Source organism: Phyllobates terribilis, unplaced genomic scaffold (assembly GCF_046119375.1).
Source record: "Phyllobates terribilis strain yellow unplaced genomic scaffold, ASM4611937v1 Scaffold_2__4_contigs__length_985480577, whole genome shotgun sequence".
Classification (NCBI taxonomy): domain Eukaryota; kingdom Metazoa; phylum Chordata; class Amphibia; order Anura; family Dendrobatidae; genus Phyllobates; species Phyllobates terribilis.
Genome location: NW_027362762.1, coordinates 140421738 through 140434830, shown reverse-complemented (window position 1 = coordinate 140434830; position 13093 = coordinate 140421738).

Genomic DNA, 13093 nt, shown 5'->3' with positions numbered 1-13093 from the left:
TGCTTCCCCCCTGCACAATTTATAGCTATTCTTCCCCCCCTGCACAATTTATAGCTATGCTCCCCCCCTGCACAGTTTATAGCTATGCTTCCCCCCTGCACAATTTATAGCTATGCTCCCCCTCTGGACAATTTATAGCTATACTCCCCCTGCAAAATTTATAGCTCCTCTGCACAATTTATAGCTATGCTCCCCCACTGCACAATTTATAGCTATGCTTCCCCCCTGCACAATTTATAGCTATGCTCCCCCCCTGCACAATTTATAGCTATGCTCCCCTCCTGCACAATTTATAGCTATGCTCCCCGCCTGCACAATTTATAGCTCCCCTGCACAATTTATAGCTATGCTCCCCACCTGCACAATTTATAGCTCCCCTGCACAATTTATAGATATGCTCCCCCCCTGCACAATTTATAGCTATGCTCCCCCCCTGCACAATTTATAGCTATGCTCCCCCCTGCACAATTTATAGCTATGCTCCCCCCCTGCACAATTTATAGCTATGCTCCCCCTCTGTACAATTTATAGCTATGCCCCCCTCTGCACAATATATAGCTCCCCAGCACAATTTATAACTATGCTCCCCCCTGCACAATTTATAGCTATGCTTCCCCCCCTGCACAATTTATAGCTATGCTTCCCCTCCTGCACAATTTATAGCTATGCTTCCCCCCCTGCACAATTTATAGCTATGCTTCCCCCCTGCACAATTTATAGCTATGCTCACCCCTGCAAAATTTATAGCTATTCTCCCCCCCTGCACAATTTATAGCTATGTTCCCCCTCTGCACAATATATAGATATGCCCCCCCCTCTGCACAATATATAGCTCCCCTGCACAATTTATGGCTATGCTCCCCCCCTGCACAATTTATAGCTATGCTTCCCCCCCTGCACAATTTATAGCTATGCTTCCCCCCCTGCACAATTTATAGCTATGCTTCCCGTCCTGCACAATTTATAGCTATGCTTCCCCCCCTGCACAATTTATAGCTATGCTTCCTCCCTGCACAATTTATAGCTATGCTCCCCCCTGCAATATTTATAGCTATGCTCCCCCCCTGCACAATTTATAGCTATGTTCCCCCTCTGCACAATATATAGATATGCCCCCCCCCTCTGCACAATATATAGCTCCCCTGCACAATTTATAGCTATGCTCCCCACCTGCACAATTTATAACTATGCTTCCCCCCTGCACAATTTATAGCTATGCTTCCCCCTGCACAATTTATAGCTATGCTTCCCCCCTGCACAATTTATAGCTATGCTTCCCCCCCTGCACAATTTATAGCTATGCTTCCCCCCCTGCACAATTTATAGCTATGCTTCCCCCCCTGCACAATTTATAGCTATGCTTCCCCCCTGCACAATTTATAGCTATGCTTCCCCTCCTGCACAATTTATAGCTATGCTTCCCCCCTGCACAATTTATAGCTATGCTTCCCCCCTGCACAATTTATAGCTATGTTCCCCCTCTGCACAATATATAGATATGCCCCCCCCTCTGCACAATATATAGCTCCCCTGCACAATTTATAGCTATGCTCCCCACCTGCACAATTTATAACTATGCTTCCCCCCTGCACAATTTATAGCTATGCTTCCCCCTGCACAATTTATAGCTATGCTTCCCCCCTGCACAATTTATAGCTATGCTTCCCCCCCTGCACAATTTATAGCTATGCTTCCCCCCCTGCACAATTTATAGCTATGCTTCCCCCCCTGCACAATTTATAGCTATGCTTCCCCCTGCACAATTTATAGCTATGCTTCCCCTCCTGCACAATTTATAGCTATGCTTCCCCCCTGCACAATTTATAGCTATGCTTCCCCCCTGCACAATTTATAGCTATGCTCCCCCCTGCAAAATTTATAGCTATGCTCCGTCCCTGCACAATTTATAGCTATGTTCCCCCTCTGCACAATATATAGATATGCCCCCCCCTCTGCACAATATATAGCTCCCCTGTACAATTTATAGCTATGCTCCCCCCCTGCACAATTTAAAGCTATCCTCCCGCCCTGCACAATTTATAGCTATGCTCCCCCCCTGCAAAATTTATAGCTATGCTCCCCCCCTGCACAATTTATAGCTATGCTCCCCCCCGGCACAATTTATAGCTATGCTCCCCCCTGCACAATTTATAGCTATGCCCCCCCTCTGCACAATATATAGCTCCCCTGCACAATTTATAGCTATGCTCCCCACCTGCACAATTTATAGCTATGCTTCCCCCTGCACAATTTATAGCTATGCTTCCCCCCTGCACAATTTATAGCTATGCTTCCCCCTGCACAATTTATAGCTATGCTTCCCCCCTGCACAATTTATAGCTATTCTTCCCCCCTGCACAATTCATAGCTAAGCTCCCCCCCTGCACAATTTATAGCTATGCTCCCCCCTGCACAATTTATAGCTATGCTCCCCCCTGCACAATTTATAGCTATGCTCCCCCCCTGCACAATTTATAGCTATGCTCCCCCTCTGCACAATTTATAGCTATGCCCCCCCCTCTGCACAATATATAGCTCCCCTGCACAATTTATAGCTATGCTCCCCACCTGCACAATTTATAGCTATGCTTCCCCCCTGCACAATTTATAGCTATGCTCCACCCTGCACAATTTATAGCTATGCTCCCCCCCTGCACAATTTATAGCTATGCTTCCGCCCTGCACAATTTATAGCTATGCTTCCGCCCTGCACTATTTATAGCTATGCTTCCGCCCTGCACAATTTATAGCTATGCTTCCCCCCTGCACAATTTATAGCTATGCTTCCCTCCTGCACAATTTATAGCTATGCTTCCCCCCTGCACAATTTATAGCTATGCTTCCCTCCTGCACAATTTATAGCTATGCTCCCCCCCTGCACAATTTATAGCTATGCTCCCCCCTGCACAATTTATAGCTATGCTCCCCCCCTGCACAATTTATAGCTATGCTTCCCCCCTGCACAATTTATAGCTATGCTCCCCCCTGCACAATTTATAGCTATGCTCCCCCCTGCACAATTTATAGCTATGCTTCCCCCTACACAATTTATAGCTATGCTCCCCCCTCTGCACAATTTATAGCTATGCTCCCCCCTCTGCACAATTTATAGCTATGCTCCCCCCTCTGCACAATTTATAGCTATGCTCCCCCCTCTGCACAATTTATAGCTATGCTTCCGCCCTGCACAATTTATAGCTATGCTTCCCCCCTGCACAATTTATAGCTATGCTTCCCCCCTGCACAATTTATAGCTATGCTTCCCCCCTGCACAATTTATAGCTATGCTTCCCCCCTGCACAATTTATAGCTATCCTCCCCTCCTGCACAATTTATAGCTATCCCCCCCCCCTGCAAATTTATAGCTATGCTCCCCCCCTGCACAATTTATAGCTATGCTCCCCCCCTGCACAATTTATAGCTATGCTCCCCACCTGCACAATTTATAGCTATGCTCCCCCACTGCACAATTTATAGCTATGCTCCCCCCCTGCACAATTTATAGCTATGCTCCCCCCCTGCACAATTTATAGCTATGCTCCCCCCCTGCACAATTTATAGCTATGCTCCCCCCCTGCACAATTTATAGCTATGCTTCCCCCCTGCACAATTTATAGCTATGCTCCCCCCTGCACAATTTATAGCTATGCTCCCCCCCTGCACAATTTATAGCTATGCTCCCCCCTGCACAATTTATAGCTATGCTCCCCCCTGCACAATTTATAGCTATGCTTCCCCCCTGCACAATTTATAGCTATGCTCCCCCCCTGCACAATTTATAGCTATGCTCCCCCCTGCACAAGTTATAGCTATGCTCCCCCCTGCACAATTTACAGCTATGCTCCCCCCCTGCACAATTTATAGCTATGCTCCCCCCTCTGCACAATTTATAGCTATGCTCCCCCCTCTGCACAATTTATAGCTATGCTCCCCCCCTGCACAATTTATAGCTATGCTCCCCCCTCTGCACAATTTATAGCTATGCTTCCCCCTCTGCACAATTTATAGCTATGCTTCCCCCCTGCACAATTTATAGCTATGCCCCCCCTCTGGACAATTTATAGCTATGCCCCCCCTCTGGACAATTTATAGCTATGCTCCCCCCTCTGCACAATTTATAGCTACGCTCCCCCCCCTGCACAATTTATAGCTATGCTCCCCCCTGCACAATTTATAGCTATTCCCCCCCTCTGCACAATATATAGCTCCCCTGCACAATTTACAGCTATGCTCCTCCCTCTGCACAATTTATAGCTATGCTCCCCCCTGCACAATTTATAGCTATGCTCCCCCCCTGCACAATTTATAGCTATGCTCCCCCCTGCACAATTTATAGCTATGCTCCCCCCCTGCACAATTTACAGCTATGCTTCCCCCCTGCACAATTTACAGCTATGCTTCCCCCCTGCACAATTTATAGCTATGCTCCCCCCCTGCACAATTTACAGCTATGCTCCCCCCTGCACAATATATAGCTCCCCCGCACAATTTACAGCTATGCTCCTGTAGCACCCCGAGGGCTCGGCTGCTACAGGGGTATTGCACCTCAAACTAGAGGTGTGGTATTCCACTCCCGGGTAAGGATGGAGTGTGGGACTGAGCTCAGATAGCTGCATGCACTACATACATCCCATTTCCGGGGGACAGAACTATGGTACTCCCACCAGTTAGATGTGCAGGTACGACAGCATCTGTCCCTGGCTGGAGTGGGAGGGGGGGAGGAACATCCCAGTAGTGTAGGGGCAGATAGGGGAGGGGCTCTGGGCATAGAAGTAGGAGCCCATTGGGTGCTAGTCACCTGGGCTCACACATAGAGGGAGTATATATGGTGGGCACCATCTTAGGAACAGGGTCAGAGACTCCAGGAGAAGCTGAGGGAGAGTTCAGCCAGAGAGGGCTGACAGGGAGCTGTGGCTCCGGCTGGGCCCAGCTCCAGGGCCAGGCCTGAAGCAGAAAGAAGGAGGAAGAAAGGCCCGGAGACATAAGATCAAGAGGGAACCCTGAGATCCCAGAATTAAGCCAGAAGGGTGAAGGGTTGGCAGAAGAGGGCACCGGATCCCAAGCTGGCGGAGGCAAAAGTAACCCTTAACCAGGAACCGGAAGTCGTGGTCAAACTTTGCCACGACCCTCACCACATCCACCAGGAAGGTACACCAAGCGTAGGGTCAGGAAAGCCAGAGAAGGTTTTACCATAGAAGGCCCAAGGGAACCGGACAAAGGTGGATCCCTGGTGGGGACGGCCAGCAGAGAGAGAAAGAGAAGGGAGCTCAGGACCACGCTCCAGAACTGCCTGGGGGTTAGCCGAGTCCCACACCTGGTGAATGCAGCACGGCTCGGGTGGTCACTCAAGGCCAGAGTGACTGAAGGAACACCTGTGAGTAAAAACCCTGAAACTGCATCTCACGTCTCTGACTCTCCTTTCTGCACTATCACTACCTCCATCATCCTCACCAGCTGCCCTGAGGCCATACCCCTCCCGTTGGGGGTTATACCATCTATGCTGCACACATACTACCGGCCTCAGCGGACTGTTCTGCAGCGGCGGCCTTGTGACCGCAAATCAACGGGTGGCGTAGTCGACACTGAAACAACATCTACCAAGACTGCCAACCACTTAGTTTGACACCCTGGGCACGGACCGGGTCACCGCCACGAGGACTACTACCCCTGTCAGATCCGGCTCCGAGTAAGCCCCTGAACATGGCCCAGGGGGTGCGTCACTCCCCCCCTGCACAATATATAGCTCCCCTGCACAATTTACAGCTATGCTCCCCCCCTGCAAAATATATAGCTCCCCTGCACAATTTACAGCTATCCTCCCCCCCTGCACAATTAATAGCTATGCTCCCCCTCTGCACAATATATAGATATGCCCCCCTCTGCACAATATATAGCTATGCCCCCCCCCCTCTGCACAATATATAGGTCCCCTGCACAATTTATAGCTATGCTCCCCACCTGCACAATTTATAGCTATGCTTCCCCCCTGCACAATTTATAGCTATGCTCCCCCCCTGTACAATTTATAACTATGCTTCCCCCCTGCACAATTTATAGCTATGCCCCCCCTCTGCACAATTTATAGCTATGCCCCCCCTGCACAATTTATAGCTATGCTCCTCCCCCTGAACAATTTATAGCTATAACCCCCTCTGCACAATTTATAGCTATGCACCCCCTCTGCACAATTTATAGCTATGCTCCCCCCCTGCACAATTTATAGCTATGCTCCCCCCCTGCACAATTTATAGCTATGCTCCCCCCCTGCACAATTTACAGCTATGCTCCCCCCCTGCACAATTTACAGCTATGCTTCCCCCCTGCACAATTTATAGCTATGCTCCCCCCCCTGCACAATTTACAGCTATGCTCCCCCCCTGCACAATATATAGCTCCCCTGCACAATTTACAGCTATGCTCCCCCCCTGCACAATATATAGCTCCCCTGCACAATTTACAGCTATGCTCCCCCCCTGCAAAATATATAGCTCCGCTGCACAATTTACAGCTATCCTCCCCCCTGCACAATTTATAGCTATGCTCCCCCCCTGCACAACATATAGATATGCCCCACTCTGCACAATATATAGCTATGCCCCCCCCTCTGCACAATATATAGGTCCCCTGCACAATTTATAGCTATGCTTCCCCCCTGCACAATTTATAGCTATGCTTCCCCCTGCACAATTTATAGCTATGCTTCCCCCCTGCACAATTTATAGCTATGCTTCCCCCCTGCACAATTCATAGCTAAGCTCCCCCCCTGCACAATTTATAGCTATGCTCCCCCCCTGCACAATTTATAGCTATGCTCCCCCCTGCACAATTTATAGCTATGCTCCCCCCCTGCACAATTTATAGCTATGCTCCCCCTCTGCACAATTTATAGCTATGCCCCCCCCTCTGCACAATATATAGCTCCCCTGCACAATTTATAGCTATGCTCCCCACCTGCACAATTTATAGCTATGCTTCCCCCCTGCACAATTTATAGCTATGCTCCACCCTGCACAATTTATAGCTATGCTCCCCCCCTGCACAATTTATAGCTATGCTTCCGCCCTGCACAATTTATAGCTATGCTTCCGCCCTGCACTATTTATAGCTATGCTTCCGCCCTGCACAATTTATAGCTATGCTTCCCCCCTGCACAATTTATAGCTATGCTTCCCTCCTGCACAATTTATAGCTATGCTTCCCCCCTGCACAATTTATAGCTATCCTCCCCTCCTGCACAATTTATAGCTATCCTCCCCCCTGCACAATTTATAGCTATGCTCCCCCCCTGCACAATTTATAGCTATGCTCCCCCCCTGCACAATTTATAGCTATGCTCCCCACCTGCACAATTTATAGCTATGCTCCCCCACTGCACAATTTATAGCTATGCTCCCCCCCTGCACAATTTATAGCTATGCTCCCCCCTGCACAATTTATAGCTATGCTCCCCCCCTGCACAATTTATAGCTATGCTTCCCCCCTGCACAATTTATAGCTATGCTACCCCCTGCACAATTTATAGCTATGCTCCCCCCCTGCACAATTTATAGCTATGCTCCCCCCTGCACAATTTATAGCTATGCTCCCCCCCTGCACAATTTATAGCTATGCTTCCCCCCTGCACAATTTATAGCTATGCTCCCCCCTGCACAATTTATAGCTATGCTCCCCCCTGCACAATTTATAGCTATGCTTCCCCCTACACAATTTATAGCTATGCTCCCCCCTCTGCACAATTTATAGCTATGCTCCCCCCTCTGCACAATTTATAGCTATGCTCCCCCCTCTGCACAATTTATAGCTATGCTCCCCCCTCTGCACAATTTATAGCTATGCTTCCGCCCTGCACAATTTATAGCTATGCTTCCCCCCTGCACAATTTATAGCTATGCTTCCCCCCTGCACAATTTATAGCTATGCTTCCCCCCTGCACAATTTATAGCTATGCTTCCCCCCTGCACAATTTATAGCTATCCTCCCCTCCTGCACAATTTATAGCTATCCCCCCCCCCTGCAAATTTATAGCTATGCTCCCCCCCTGCACAATTTATAGCTATGCTCCCCCCCTGCACAATTTATAGCTATGCTCCCCACCTGCACAATTTATAGCTATGCTCCCCCACTGCACAATTTATAGCTATGCTCCCCCCCTGCACAATTTATAGCTATGCTCCCCCCCTGCACAATTTATAGCTATGCTCCCCCCCTGCACAATTTATAGCTATGCTCCCCCCCTGCACAATTTATAGCTATGCTTCCCCCCTGCACAATTTATAGCTATGCTCCCCCCTGCACAATTTATAGCTATGCTCCCCCCCTGCACAATTTATAGCTATGCTCCCCCCTGCACAATTTATAGCTATGCTCCCCCCTGCACAATTTATAGCTATGCTTCCCCCCTGCACAATTTATAGCTATGCTCCCCCCCTGCACAATTTATAGCTATGCTCCCCCCTGCACAAGTTATAGCTATGCTCCCCCCTGCACAATTTACAGCTATGCTCCCCCCCTGCACAATTTATAGCTATGCTCCCCTCTCTGCACAATTTATAGCTATGCTCCCCCCTCTGCACAATTTATAGCTATGCTCCCCCCCTGCACAATTTATAGCTATGCTCCCCCCTCTGCACAATTTATAGCTATGCTTCCCCCTCTGCACAATTTATAGCTATGCTTCCCCCCTGCACAATTTATAGCTATGCCCCCCCTCTGGACAATTTATAGCTATGCCCCCCCTCTGGACAATTTATAGCTATGCTCCCCCCTCTGCACAATTTATAGCTACGCTCCCCCCCCTGCACAATTTATAGCTATGCTCCCCCCTGCACAATTTATAGCTATTCCCCCCCTCTGCACAATATATAGCTCCCCTGCACAATTTACAGCTATGCTCCTCCCTCTGCACAATTTATAGCTATGCTCCCCCCCTGCACAATTTATAGCTATGCTCCCCCCCTGCACAATTTATAGCTATGCTCCCCCCTGCACAATTTATAGCTATGCTCCCCCCCTGCACAATTTACAGCTATGCTCCCCCCCTGCACAATTTACAGCTATGCTTCCCCCCTGCACAATTTATAGCTATGCTCCCCCCCTGCACAATTTACAGCTATGCTCCCCCCTGCACAATATATAGCTCCCCCGCACAATTTACAGCTATGCTCCTGTAGCACCCCGAGGGCTCGGCTGCTACAGGGGTATTGCACCTCAAACTAGAGGTGTGGTATTCCACTCCCGGGTAAGGATGGAGTGTGGGACTGAGCTCAGATAGCTGCATGCACTACATACATCCCATTTCCGGGGGACAGAACTATGGTACTCCCACCAGTTAGATGTGCAGGTACGACAGCATCTGTCCCTGGCTGGAGTGGGAGGGGGGGAGGAACATCCCAGTAGTGTAGGGGCAGATAGGGGAGGGGCTCTGGGCATAGAAGTAGGAGCCCATTGGGTGCTAGTCACCTGGGCTCACACATAGAGGGAGTATATATGGTGGGCACCATCTTAGGAACAGGGTCAGAGACTCCAGGAGAAGCTGAGGGAGAGTTCAGCCAGAGAGGGCTGACAGGGAGCTGTGGCTCCGGCTGGGCCCAGCTCCAGGGCCAGGCCTGAAGCAGAAAGAAGGAGGAAGAAAGGCCCGGAGACATAAGATCAAGAGGGAACCCTGAGATCCCAGAATTAAGCCAGAAGGGTGAAGGGTTGGCAGAAGAGGGCACCGGATCCCAAGCTGGCGGAGGCAAAAGTAACCCTTAACCAGGAACCGGAAGTCGTGGTCAAACTTTGCCACGACCCTCACCACATCCACCAGGAAGGTACACCAAGCGTAGGGTCAGGAAAGCCAGAGAAGGTTTTACCATAGAAGGCCCAAGGGAACCGGACAAAGGTGGATCCCTGGTGGGGACGGCCAGCAGAGAGAGAAAGAGAAGGGAGCTCAGGACCACGCTCCAGAACTGCCTGGGGGTTAGCCGAGTCCCACACCTGGTGAATGCAGCACGGCTCGGGTGGTCACTCAAGGCCAGAGTGACTGAAGGAACACCTGTGAGTAAAAACCCTGAAACTGCATCTCACGTCTCTGACTCTCCTTTCTGCACTATCACTACCTCCATCATCCTCACCAGCTGCCCTGAGGCCATACCCCTCCCGTTGGGGGTTATACCATCTATGCTGCACACATACTACCGGCCTCAGCGGACTGTTCTGCAGCGGCGGCCTTGTGACCGCAAATCAACGGGTGGCGTAGTCGACACTGAAACAACATCTACCAAGACTGCCAACCACTTAGTTTGACACCCTGGGCACGGACCGGGTCACCGCCACGAGGACTACTACCCCTGTCAGATCCGGCTCCGAGTAAGCCCCTGAACATGGCCCAGGGGGTGCGTCACTCCCCCCCTGCACAATATATAGCTCCCCTGCACAATTTACAGCTATGCTCCCCCCCTGCAAAATATATAGCTCCCCTGCACAATTTACAGCTATCCTCCCCCCCTGCACAATTAATAGCTATGCTCCCCCTCTGCACAATATATAGATATGCCCCCCTCTGCACAATATATAGCTATGCCCCCCCCCTCTGCACAATATATAGGTCCCCTGCACAATTTATAGCTATGCTCCCCACCTGCACAATTTATAGCTATGCTTCCCCCCTGCACAATTTATAGCTATGCTCCCCCCCTGTACAATTTATAACTATGCTTCCCCCCTGCACAATTTATAGCTATGCCCCCCCTCTGCACAATTTATAGCTATGCCCCCCCTGCACAATTTATAGCTATGCTCCTCCCCCTGAACAATTTATAGCTATACCCCCCCTCTGCACAATTTATAGCTATGCACCCCCTCTGCACAATTTATAGCTATGCTCCCCCCCTGCACAATTTATAGCTATGCTCCCCCCCTGCACAATTTATAGCTATGCTCCCCCCCTGCACAATTTACAGCTATGCTCCCCCCCTGCACAATTTACAGCTATGCTTCCCCCCTGCACAATTTATAGCTATGCTCCCCCCCCTGCACAATTTACAGCTATGCTCCCCCCCTGCACAATATATAGCTCCCCTGCACAATTTACAGCTATGCTCCCCCCCCTGCACAATATATAGCTCCCCTGCACAATTTACAGCTATGCTCCCCCCCTGCAAAATATATAGCTCCGCTGCACAATTTACAGCTATCCTCCCCCCTGCACAATTTATAGCTATGCTCCCCCCCTGCACAACATATAGATATGCCCCACTCTGCACAATATATAGCTATGCCCCCCCCTCTGCACAATATATAGGTCCCCTGCACAATTTATAGCTATGCTCCCCACCTGCACAATTTATAGCTACGCTTCCCCCCTGCACAATTTATAGCTATGCTCCCCCCCTGTACAATTTATAACTATGCTTCCCCCCTGCACAATTTATAGCTATGCCACCCTCTGCACAATTTATAGCTATGCCCCCCCTGCACAATTTATAGCTATGCTCCTCCCCCTGAACAATTTATAGCTATGCCCCCCGTCTGCACAATTTATAGCTATGCCCCCCTCTGCACAATTTATAGCTATGCTCCCCCCTGCACAATTTATAGCTATGCTCCCCCCTGCACAATTTATAGCTATGCTCCCCCCCTGCACAATTTATAGGTATGCTCCTCCCTGCACAATTTATAGCTATGCTCCCCCCCTGCACAATTTATAGCTATGCTCCCCCCTGCACAATTTATAGCTATGCCCCCCTGCACAATTTACAGCTATGCTCCCCCCTCTGCACAATTTATAGCTATGCTCCCCCCCTGCACAATTTATAGCTATGCTCCCCCCCTGCACAATTTATAGCTATGCCCCCCCCTCTGCACAATATATAGCTATGCCCCCCCTCTGAACAATATATAGCTCCCCTGCACAATTTATAGCTATGCTCCCCACCTGCACAATTTATAGCTATGCTTCCCCCCTGCACAATTTATAGTTATGCTCCCCCCTGCACAATTTATAGCTATGCTCCCCCCTGCACAATTTATAGCTATGCTCCCCCCTGCACAATATATAGCTCCCCTGCACAATTTATAGCTATGCTTCCCCCCTGCACAATTTATAGCTATGCTTCACCCCTGCACAATTTATAGCTATGCTTCCGCCCTGCACAATTTATAGCTATACTTCCGCCCTGCACAATTTATAGCTATGCTTCCCCCCTGCACAATTTATAGCTATGCTTCCCCCCTGCACAATTTATAGCTATGCTTCCCCCCTGCACAATTTATAACTATGCTTCCCCCCTGCACAATTTATAGCTATGCTTCCCCCTGCACAATTTATAGCTATGCTTCCCCCCTGCACAATTTATAGCTATGCTTCCCCCCCTGCACAATTTATAGCTATGCTTCCCCCCTGCACAATTTATAGCTATGCTTCCCCCCCTGCACAATTTATAGCTATGCTTCCCCCCTGCACAATTTATAGCTATGCTTCCCCTCCTGCACAATTTATAGCTATGCTTCCCCCCTGCACAATTTATAGCTATGCTTCCCCCCTGCACAATTTATAGCTATGCTCCCCCCTGCAAAATTTATAGCTATGCTCCGCCCCTGCACAATTTATAGCTATGTTCCCACTCTGCACAATATATAGATATGCCCCCCCTCTGCACAATATATAGCTCCCCTGTACAATTTATAGCTATGCTCCCCCCCTGCACAATTTAAAGCTATCCTCCCGCCCTGCACAATTTATAGCTATGCTCCCCCCCTGCAAAATTTATAGCTATGCTCCCCCCCTGCACAATTTATAGCTATGCTCCCCCCCGGCACAATTTATAGCTATGCTCCCCCCTGCACAATTTATAGCTATGCCCCCCCTCTGCACAATATATAGCTCCCCTGCACAATTTATAGCTATGCTCCCCACCTGCACAATTTATAGCTATGCTTCCCCCCTGCACAATTTATAGCTATGCTTCCCCCCTGCACAATTTATAGCTATGCTTCCCCCCTGCACAATTTATAGCTATGCTTCCCCCCTGCACAATTTATAGCTATGCTTCCCCCCTGCACAATTTATAGCTAAGCTCCCCCCCTGCACAATTTATAGCTATGCTCCCCCCCT